The sequence below is a fragment of the Ciconia boyciana genome, chromosome 9, assembly GCF_034638445.1.
Source record: "Ciconia boyciana chromosome 9, ASM3463844v1, whole genome shotgun sequence".
Classification (NCBI taxonomy): domain Eukaryota; kingdom Metazoa; phylum Chordata; class Aves; order Ciconiiformes; family Ciconiidae; genus Ciconia; species Ciconia boyciana.
Window position 1 is genome coordinate 29867338 of NC_132942.1, and position 11826 is coordinate 29879163.

General features: G+C 41.4%; 1 protein-coding gene across 2 annotated transcripts in view; it reads right to left on the reverse strand.

The window, feature by feature from the left end:
• Nucleotides 1-10648: 10648 nt before the first annotated feature.
• NKD1 (NKD inhibitor of WNT signaling pathway 1) overlaps nucleotides 10649-11826 on the reverse strand; it is a 115765-nt gene continuing 114587 nt past the window's right edge. Inside the window, exon 11 of one of the 2 annotated variants that reach the window (XR_012044166.1) lies at nucleotides 10649-10722. The gene's annotated coding sequence lies outside the window, so the exon portion shown is untranslated. The remainder of the gene's footprint in view (nucleotides 10723-11826) is intronic. The other variant, XR_012044169.1, reaches the window with a different exon arrangement.

Sequence of the window (11826 nt, forward strand, 5' to 3'; positions counted from 1 at the left end):
TAACACTGATAATAATAGTGCATGTGCTGTGTTTTTCATGCACAGCTCACTGAGAGGGATTTAGAAAAGCATGGTCATTCTTATGCTGTAGATGAAGAAATTGTGCAATAAGAGATGTTATTTGGTTTGGCCATGATAGCAAATAGCTAGCAATAAAACAGAGCAGTCCCGATTCCTATGCGGATGCTCGACTCGGCAGCTCACTCTAGTCATGAAATCAAAGGCAATGGTGCTCAGCACTGTGACAGACACAAAAGTGCCAATAATCCTGGGAGGAGGCCAGTCGTACCTTATCAGAAGGTGCTGCACACCACAATAGGAAAGACTTGATTAGGTTCATAATTTATGTTCCTATTGTTTTGAATACTATCAAGGGAGGTTTTCTTTGCATGTTTTCTTCCATTGTTTGAAGTGAAGAGCTACCCTGCCCTTATAAGGACAGTAGAAATGTGCATAATTAGTCCAAGGCTAGAGAATACAGACATTCAAAGTGAACATTTGTTATTGATTTCCCAGACTGCAGTGGAACTGAGAAGAATATCGTGAGAGGAAAAGATATGTAATTAAATGTGATTTGTTAGAATGCTGCCTAGCTAGGTCATTGCATATGTATTATTTGACTGCATTGCTTCCATGTAAAGCACACAGTTCCTCTCCCTGGTACAAAATCCTTTGATTAACCAGCCTCCTTCATTGGTGGAAGGGGCCAGCCCTTTTGTTGTTTTGCTGCCAGCAGTGTTGCTTGTGCTATTTCTTTAAGACTCTTCATCAGATGTGGTTTGTCAGGAACATGCCTAGACTGTAAGTCAGAATAGAGCTCATTTTCTTTGATGTGCATTTGTAATGTGCCTGCTCCAAAAGGAGGGGAATGAAAACTTTGGTCACACAGTTATCTGAAGGAACTACATTTTAAGCTACTGGATGCAAGTAGACTCTGCACATACTCTAGTGTTGGCTACTCCTTTCAAATAGAATTTTATCAATAATTGGTGCCAACACAAGAACACATGTCAAACATTTACCACAATTGATTCAGCAGGAATGTATTTAGCCCAGACTTTCTGCTGTAGAGAGACCTTTTATTTTCAGTTTAGGGCCTGAAATTTTCCAAAACAACATGTATAACTACTTTACTTCATTTCTTGCTGTATTGTGCTTAAAGACCAGCACAGATATGATCAGTTTGACTATTTGGCTCCAGTGTTACAGGTTTTGTAGTCAAGACTTTTACCCTTGAGCAAGTGTTTTGCATACCAAGAAAGTCTGAAAGTGAAAGGGTTACACTTCCTTGAAGGTCCACTTGAATGACTGTGAGAAGAGAGCCAAAATGGTAATCAGATCCCTATGAGATCATATTGAAAGCAGCCATGCCTGTTTCACAGAGTCTTCTGATGTTGCAGGGGTCTGTGAAACATTTAATCACTGGAGTTTCAATAAGTTGAGATTTGTTGTGAGTACTGTAGAGAGCACTCGTCTTAGATAAAATGCTGCCTGGTAATGCTCTTATTGCTACATGAGCCAGAATGCAATCGAATATCCATGGTGATTTAGCCTTGCACCGTCATCCCAGTGAAGGGGATGCAGGATTTTCACAGCTACATAGCAGTAGATTAATATAACTATTCATTACAATTCATGGGACGCCTGGTTCAGCTTCTGTCAGAGTTGAAAGAAAGATGCCATTTGATTTTACTGGGAGTTTGGACAGGGTTTTGTGTGTCCAATCCTGTAACTGCCCTCTACTACCACAGAAGCTTCCCCAGAGCCCTCTATTATTCTGCTGCCCAGGTGGCACCTATATGGCTGTTGGCCTGCTCTTGTTACACGGTGGAGCCCAGGTGATCCTAATTCCCTCAGACAACTAAGCATTGGTACAGAGAGGTTTAATAGCTAAACCTTGTCTACCTTGCTTTTATTTTATTCAAATCTGTGAAGTTCTGACTGACCTAGAAAGTTAAGTTTGGCATAAACCATGTTGATGCCAGTCTCTGAAAGAAGTGAATGAGTGGGGTTTTGAAGATGGCTCTGCAAAAACTTACAGATGTGATTGCGTGAATGAAACCCAAGTAGCTTAGCTCACAACATACCATCTCATCTGGCTCAAAGTTTGCAGGGAACCGAGAGAAAATCCTTGTTAGCCTATCTTCATTAAACAGCAAGCAACCATTATCCAGTTAAGCTTGCAGCAAACAAACCTTTTATTAAGGCTAGATTTTGAGAAAGCCCTTCTCCACTAACGGATACGGTTTGCAGCTTACTTGAAAGATGCAGAAACCAAGCTAAAAATGGACCAAGATTAAACAGCAAATTACTCGCACAGGTCAATCCAAATAATCCCTTCCGGTCTCTTGCAAAAATCCAAACCTGTAGACTGTCAATGGACCTTATAACAGTGAAGAAATCTGAAAGGTAGTTTATGTCTCTCAAGTGCTTAAAACAAAACAAACACCTGAGCCCATTTCATGCTACAGTTTCTCTCTTTGCTACCACTACTGAGCAGCAGAACAAGCAAGTTTGTAGGTACCAAGGCTAAAAGATGGTTCAGCATATGGTTATATTGTGTTCTTCTTGCCTATATAAACAAAATACCCATTAGTTTAAAAAAAATAAAAAGACACAATGTGCTTAAAAATGCTTCTTTTGTAGTGTAGTCTAGACCTTATAACAACCAAATAGGAAAAACTATCTGGACAATTATCTGGGCTGCTACAGCCAACCAAACAAAATGGATGCCTCTGATCAAAGAGCACTGAGTTTTCAGAGGTGGCTCTTGAAATACTCCAGGTTTCAAAATGGAAGCGTCAGAGCATCAGTCCTTTCCCCTTGGCCAACAGGCACTTGCTGAACAATGGAAGAGGTTTTCCAGCAAATATTTTGAGTGTCAGGAAAAAAAAACCTCGTGAATTAATGTGGATTTTTAGGAGAATAATATTGCCTAAAAATAGCATTGTTAGTACAGGGGTTTTTTTGACAGATTTGGCAGATTTCCGCAGCACCTTCTGACTGCATGAAGTTGTGTGTGTGACTTAACCTTTTTATTTCTGCCTTTTGGAGTTCAGTCTCTGTCACTGTTGCCCTCTGCATTCAACTCCTCTGTAGACTCAGTGCTTTTGACACTCATTGTTATTCTGCTTTCTGCTTTCAACATTATTCCAGCGAGATTCCCTCCTTGTCAAAGCACTGACTCAGTCTACCTTAGAAGACTGTCTGTTGATCTCTAAGACACATGTGAGTCTTTCTGGTTTTGCTATTGTTATTAGCTGGCCAAGAGCACCAGGATTAAAATGTTTAACAGAAAAAATGTCCACAATGTTATTTATATCATTTATAGTAATAGAAATATCACAACAATTTAGTGCTCTGCTGTGCTTGAAGGTTGTACATTATTGAGAACTGTTTAGCAGCATCACATTCACTTCCTTTCACTCCCCTTGCTGCTAGCACCCAAGTACCATACTACAGCACCTTTTTCAGGCTATCTATCAGATGTTGTTGAAAAGAATTGTTTGGAGGCATAAGGATTAGCCAGGTGAAATCCTGCGTGCTCTCTTTGTTCCCCAGGTCAAACACTGAAAAGCACACCATCTATAAGCCATATTTATCCTCCTTTTTTCTTGAGCCCAAAATAAGGCCTGGTCAAGTCACAAATCACCATAAATATTCTCATTAAGCATTAGCCTATTCTTAAAGAAATAGTTGTCAGTACCAACCCAGCTGCAAGAAGCCCTTTTTAGTTTTGTAAAAGCTGTGTAGCGGCAGACTAGAGATGGAAAGGTAAAGGAAGCCGATTAAATTCTCAAGCAGCAGTTATGCCAGTTTAAGATGCCTACATCCTGACACAAACTACGCCTTTGTCTGTAGCAGCAGCAGCATGCTTCCCTACCAGTATCAACACGTTCAGGCTAGGGAACTTTCCCAGTGTGAATGGGCCTCATTTCCAGGCATGGTTTCAGCCAGCCCCAGGACTTTCTGAGCTGCAGCCAACAGGGTCTGCAGCCCCCTGAGGCTAGGCTGCAGCTTTTGCTGCTTCTGCACTCCTCGCAGCCTCCTTGCAGCCCTGCCAGGACCCTCTGACACCCCAACATCTTGCTTGAGCACACTCAGTAGCTCCCCAAGAGAAAGAGCAATCCCCTCCCGGCCCCAAAATCCCACCTCCTTCTAGAAGACTAAAATACAACCACAAACAAAAGTAGAAGGCTAAACACTGTGCAGCCAAGAAGGGCAAAAAGAATCATCAGAATTGTAATAGAGAGAGCCATCATCAGACCATCACTCAGCACAAGGGACTGGGAGTTTTGGAAAGGATAGGATCATTTCTTTGCTGCAGGCCTCAAGACAAGCTCTGACTACTGAGAAACCTTGGGAAGTAACTTCTCAATGCTCAGCTTTTTATCCCATCCCTTAAACGCATGCAGCACTGGCTGCTGTCAAAACTGTAATGCTAAGCTTAAGTACCTGCTAGCATTGCCTATTTTGGTAATATTTATTTAGTGCAGATTTGGGACTTTTGCGAGGCATTGTGATCTCTGGAAATTTCATAAACAAACCCGTTCATTATTAGCCCAGTTAACTGATCTCATGTAGCTGGAAACCCTGGTTAAGGAAACTGGTCCGTTTCCTCCACAGTGGCAGATAAGCATTACACAGCAATGATGTGAACACTTCTGTCAAATCTCTCCAAGATCTCTGAAACCTTCTAGAAAACAAGGGGTATGTTGTATTTTTTGCTTGGCACTACAGCTGTAGTGCATAGTACCACTGTAATGTCAGACTCTCATTTATCTTTCCCCAATTGCACTTATTGTTGCAGTTAAGGGAGAAAAACAGTTCATGTATCTTTAAAGACCTAAGAAGTGCTATCACACTTTGAACTATTACACCCCTCATCTAAAAATATTATCTACACAGTAGTCTCCTTACCTGAGGAGCTCAGAAGTAGGAACTAGACATGTAAACTCCTTCAGCAGTAAGTGAAAAAGGAAAAAGTGAGGGGAAAAAAAAATCAATCTACTGCAAGTGGCCAATAGAGCAAATTAGAGCTGATACTCTTATTGCTAATTGAAGTACTACTATATCAAACAAAATGATTAAGTTTGTCTAACCATCTATCAGTAGAGATATGAAACTCAATCATGATAAAATACATGAGCAATTTGGGCTTTTACTGTAAAGAATAGCAGTCATTTATTTGATCCATCAACAGCACAGCAGCCTCGACAATAAGTTCTGTATGTTACAGTGAGGCCTGACAGCTTACAGGACGTCAGGTCTCCTGTGCACGAAGATGGAGCTTTGTTGATTCATAATTCCCCCAAGGAGTCCATTATTGTGGACTGCAGTCTTAAACAAGTGTGGGCTGAGCACTTAGATCTCAAAGAATGAGAAATGGGACTGTTAAAAGACTAAACCAGGAACACTTTAGAAAGAAAGGTCACAATAAAAAAAAAATCTGTGTGTGTCTGTATATATCTCATCATAACTTTATTACTGGTGATCAGGAATGAAATAGCCATCAATGATAGTACCTTCTGAAAATGCAAGGTTTCAGCTGAGAGATTAAGTCTGGAATTAAAATAGAGTTAAATTTAAATTCCAGAGTTCACTAGGAGCTGTACTGGAAGAAAAGAAAATTTGAAGTCAGTCCTATGCTTCTAATTGAAGCAGCTCAGCAATGCAAACTTAGAGCTATTACACTTTGAAGAAAGAAAGAGCATCTCTTCACACTAAGCATTTTCATCTTTCAGTCTCTACCTGAGCATCATTACAAGCAAAGAATTCAAACCTGTCACAGCCATTCAGCTTTAGAACTTATAACCTGCTGCAGAGCTACAGCTGAGCCAAGCCTTCCCCTCCTGAACCTGCTAGAGCAGTTCAGGGGATTACTGCCCCAAAGTGCCCCTTCTGCCTCCTATTGGAGCATAAGAGACTTGGAAACATCACAAATTCATTTTCCATGTGGAAAATTATTTTCAGATTAATTTTTTTCTTCATGTTTATCCTTAAGGTAATTTTCTACTCATAACTCTGAAAAAAAAGGGGGTTCTGGCTCATATGCAGTCTACATCAAAATTTACCAGAGCTACAAACCAGTTAGGAAGCAAGCTGACTGACCTAACCAAGGCAGCTGGGGCTGCCTGAAAGAAAAAAGAAATGACTGAAAGACATGAGAGAAGGAAAAATAAAAAAAATAAAGTCCATACTGTTGTGCTGAGCTGGTCAGAGCATGCCCGCTTCACCCTATTTAGGGTGAAAGTGTCTAATATTATAGCTGGCTGGAAAAAAAAATGCAGGAAAGTAAATTCAAAAGTTCTGAACATTTTTCACGCTTTTCCTTGTTGACACTCAGTGCTGCTGACTGGTCCCACTTGCAGACAACAGAAGCCATAGTCACTCCCTGGTTATGAAATGGCTCCGTGTCCGCGCTGCGCCGCTCACCATGAGGGCGGCATCAACAGAGCTAGACCGTCTGAGAGCGCGGGTGTGAGGGATCCCCTGGCAGCCACAGTGAGCAACAAATCAAGCAGTTATTTTCATCAAAGTGATAGGAACAGAGTTGATCAAAACAAGCAGAAGGCACTGTTCTGTTTGGTCTGTACACTTTGTACGCTGCCACTTGGGAACTTAATTAGTCTGCGTGCTTCATGTTTCTATCTTTAGTCTGATGGCATACAGCTGTTCTTTTCAACATCGCTGCCTACTGCCCTTTCCCTGCTGTTGGGGTACGACTGTAAAGAGATGAGGCGAGATTGCCTCAAGTTTAACCCTCTGCTGGTGCGGCCTTGGCTTACCAATGAACTGCAAGCCCAGAGAGATGGAGCAGCGCTGGGAGAGGGCCTCCACCGGCCCTGGGGAGGATGGCAGGGGGGTGCCATTGCTGCCGGAGGCCAGCCTCTTGCCTGATTAATTAACCCAAGCAGCACCTGGTAAAGGTGCCTAAAGGCAGGGCCCTTGCCGGTTGCGTAAACCAGTAAGTTTTGGCTCAAATCATGAGGTAAATTGTTTCATTACCTCATGGGAGTTTTGTTTAACTGTGGTTAGGGAAACACCGCCGCACAGGGAGGGATCTTGCAGGCTCACAGCACTCATCCCATCACAGAGCTGCCCTCCAAAGCCAAAATACCAAAAAAAAATCTACCGTTTTGAGAACAATCATACCTGCCAGGGTGAGGGGAGGCATTTTGAGTCACCGCCAGCATGAAGTGAGGGGGCAGAGCTGGTGCTGCCCAGGGAATGTGGTGGCAGCAACTGCTGCTTCCCACCTCAGCTGAGGCAGGTTTGGGGCAGAGGAATGAGCCCTGGACAGGAAAACACATTGCAAAATAAGAAAGGATATAGCTTATTTCAGGGTATCAAGGCCTGGCATTTTCCCCAGAAGATCTGCTGCCATGGCAGACAGTGACCAAGATTGTGCAAGGATTTAGGAATAAAAAAAATCCAGGACTGAGGTCATGATGGTCTGTTCAGACTGAAGTGCTGGAAAGAAACATCTACTGAAGATGCCAAGCTGGCAGTTGAAGCCGATCGAGCAGACTCAGCAATGAGACGTGAGCTCCCACTTCTGGTTGCCTATGTGTTTAGCATCAAGATGAGCCTTGGCACCCCTATGCCCAGCAGCTACAGTGCAGGGAGAAATATAAAGCTGGCTTTATAGTCTGAGACCGCCAAGAGAGGAAGGGAATGCACCTGTGCAGGACATGCAATAAATGAGAGTCTTCAAAATCCCTTCACTTATGTCATTTCTTGCATATGATAACCATAGCCTTGCACTTTCAGCTGGGACATTCATATCTCCCAGCTGGAATGCAGCCGGCACCCCCAAGCCCAGCTGTAACCCCCCATTTCAGAGAGCAACTAATTTTTCTGAGCAGTTAAGAATTTACACATTCATCAACTCCCAGGATTTACCATATCAGTGTCCTCCACTCCCTGCCTCCCCCCCATTAGTTTTTGTCGCTTGTAATAATTTTTTATCATATCCAAGAAATTCCTGCTTCACTACCTTGACAGTGATGTTAACATCAGGTGCTGCATATCATGCCACACTCACGAGTTTTACATTCCTATGACATGGCAGACTTTGATACAATTACAGCTTGGCTACATATCTTAATTTATGTTACAATATTGCTGTAGTGATATCGGAGACAAATGTTTAATTCACAGAACCTCAGTTTCAAACTACAGTCCCTGAATGCAAACAGCAGACTTCAATATTTTTTCATCAATTTCTTAGTTCATAAAAATCAATTTTTGTAGAGTTTTTACACTGTACATAAAAGACTGTGGCATCAATTAGCCTTAATTCTTTTTTTTTTTCTTTTTTGGAAACCTCTTTGTAGGAAAATCTCATATTTCAGCAATTTGCATTATCCACACAATCTGCTTTGAAGTTCTAAGTTATGGTAAGAAAAGGATCCACTTATCTGCACATAAAAAATGTTCAAAGCTTATAAATTCCCTGAAACAGATGTACATTATCATTGGATTTGCCTTTCTCTCTTTGCTGTTGCATGGCTAATAGAGTTTCATGTGCCCCCTCACATCCTCCTCATTTAGCATCTTTTCTCTACAGAAGCATGCACCCTACTGTGCCAATCCACACTTCAAAGATTTCTGTCTATCTATTAGAAACAAAGCACAAAGTGAGAACATATGGCCCCTTTTAAATTTCCCACATTTAAGTCAATATCGTTTCTTTTCTCCTTCGGCAAAGAAGGTTTATCTTCTCCCTTCCTAAATCTGCTGGCTCTCTCAAACTGCTTGTGCCAATTCAGCAGTTACTTTGCAGTATCAGACTTGGCAGCACATATGAAAACAAAATCTCTAATTTTTTAAATTGCTTTTATTTCTTCAGATCAAGAAGATGCATTTAAATGATGAAAAAGGACAAAATGTAACTGCACACTTTCAGATAAGTGGATTTTAAACCCATGAAAGGGCACAGCAGAGAGTCAACAGCAAAAAAATTATCTTGTTCAAGTTCTTTTCACAGTGACATCTTCCCAAACGTTTCCTATCACTGACTTAAGGGATGGAAGAGCATTTTGGAATCTAAGGCCTTACTGAGTACGAGCATCCGCTTGTCCCATGTCCCAGAGCATCTGCAGAAACCCAGCGTACTGGCATTGAGGGGAGTGATTAAGCAGTACAAGACGTTGCTGCCCCTCTTGAGGAAACGGAAAAGTTACTTGCCTCAGAATCACTTTGGCTCCTCAGTTTTCTCTGTCAGGGTTACAGACATAGTGAACGTACCTCTTGTGTGCCTGGAAGCAGAAATTTCTGACCATTTCTTTGGAGTGACTCCATCCTGCACATCCTTGGGGAGGTGGGTAACAGGGCACACAGGATGCTCATGGTGAGGTCTGCTGTTCAGAGGATTTCCTTTACATTTGTGGGCAATAAAAGCAGTATCTATATGAACAAAGGCTCTAAGTAAAATAAACTTCATTAACTATTGTTAGAAACATCAGCAGACACATAGTATCCTGTGAATGCTGAATTTAGGATTCAATTATAAGGAAAGGGGTTGCAGTGATGATGTTTTTAGCAGAGTAAGGTATGAAAGTCTTGCCCTGCTCCTGAAAACACTATGACTTACTCCTTTAATTCATAGTCACTAGCTAGAATGACTCCATATTTCAGACTCCTAAGCTGTCAAGATTGTAATCTTTAAATTAATTGATTTTAGCATCCATTTATTAGACCAGGAAAATTCTTATAAAAACCTGTCCCTGATCAGTACAAGCTATGAGTGCCCCAGGGCCCTGATTCCAAGGAAGTGTAAATTGGAGTACCTCTGTTTACATCTGCCGATCTAGTAAAGCTGCACAAAGTTTCCATTGAAACCCATGGAAGTCACATGTGCAGAGCCATTGAGGGCTATGGCCTTAACAGATGGCATACTCAAACGGCAAGAAGTTGTGATTATAGACATCAAAAGTAAAAAATATTCCCTGAGAAGGCTGTAAAGGGACAGGAGGAATGTGAGGCCCACAGTGCTGCTTTTTGCTTCCCTTCATACTTTTGCACTTACTGGAAACTCCGAGTCTCTTTAATTGAGCTTTTCCTCCCCTCCACTCCTTGCAGGGTGAGAGGGTTAATTGCTTTAGACTGAAACACTACAATTTTCGTACTCCTGCTTCCTAATGGCATGTTGAATATGCAAGGGTGCCCTGGGCACGCACCACACAGGAGTCCATACAGCACTCAGAGCAAGGATGGAATAAATAGCTCCAGACCCCATGGCCATGGGTATCTTTAAAGCACCATATCTATGACTTTAAAAATCAGCACTGGCCAAGTGAGACCTTAATGCTAATTGCCATAGCATTTCACTGTTTATCTTAGTTGAACTAGAGTTACCAGTCCTGGTTGTTAACAACCTCAAGTGGCACTTTATTCATCTATCAACAGTCTTATCCTGTGAACAAGCAAGTGAAGAACTATAAACACCCACTCCAAAGTCACTTTGTAGGTTTAAGCTAAAGCCCACAGAAAAAGACCATTTACAGAACTCCAGTGAGAAAAGACAAAATACAACCTCCAAACCAATGTTTTAAACTACAAAGTTTTATTTGTCTTTTTAAACTTGTAAACCATAAAAAGAGCTTATCAAATATCTGAAATTAGTACAAGAAAAAATGATGACTCATATAGCAAACTGCATTTGAAGATCCAAATTCCAAGACATGCATGGGGCTCTTCTGGCTTCCGTGCGTGAAGCTGAAGAAAATTTGGCCCAGTTTGTTAGGTGTTTTATTAGAAAATTCACAAAGCCTCAACACGCTCTACTTCGTGAATAGAACAGAATGGGAAGGATTAAGTGCAAGAATAAGCACTCAGCACCAGAAGGATCTGAACCCCGTATCTTCATCCACAAAGTACAGGCTCACCAAAACAGTACATCTCTTAGCTGGTAGCAATTACAGACTGCTTTGTCTATATGGACTAGGCACTCAAAGGAAGACACAAACCTCACTTCATATGCATGTTGTAAAAAACCAGAAAGCACAGTGCACATAATTACCAGTATGCATGATATTGCTAATGTTTGCCCCTTGCCAAATTTATGAAGCCCCTTAACATTATGCTTTCAACATTCTTCTGGAGCAAAACTTCTGGAACTTCCTACTCTCAGACCCCAAAATACTAGGCTGACAAGACAACCGATAGGTCCAGTCTGCCATTTCTTGTGATATAAAGATTATACTTTGTGTCAGTAGAGTTACAAGGCATAGTTAGTGCTTAGTGTTTAGAAAAATCAGGACAGATATCGAAGCTTTGGGCAACATTTGACCAACTTATGTGTGTTTGTAATCAAACAGAAAAAGAACTGATGCTACTATTCAAAGCATGTTCTAAAGAATATTGAAAATATCTGTAGAAATACCTCCACTTCTGAAAGTTTCCCTCAGCTTGGACAGGGACTCGGGAAACAGGGGCATTATTTCTTATTCTGCCACAGCCCTAGTGGTGATTATCTACAGCTTTCCTTCCTTGTGCCTCCCACTGCACACTGGAGGTTGACCTCTTCTAGAAAGTCTTTCAAGCTTTCCCAGTGAAAACCATTCTATGAACTACTGTTGCTGTTTTATGAGCAATAAATGTACCATAAGATATTAAGAAAAGTAAAATGAATATAGCATCTCCATACAGTATTTTCCTGCCTCTTGTGTGTCTCCCCTCGCCCCTCTGTCAGACAGTTCTGTGCTATCCCTACACTTCTCAAATCTTTCCATCCTTCCCTTGCTAGTCTTTCTTCACAGCTTTAACACTCACAGTAATCCATCTGAATAGTCCTTAAGTCCTGCTATTTTAAAACAAAGA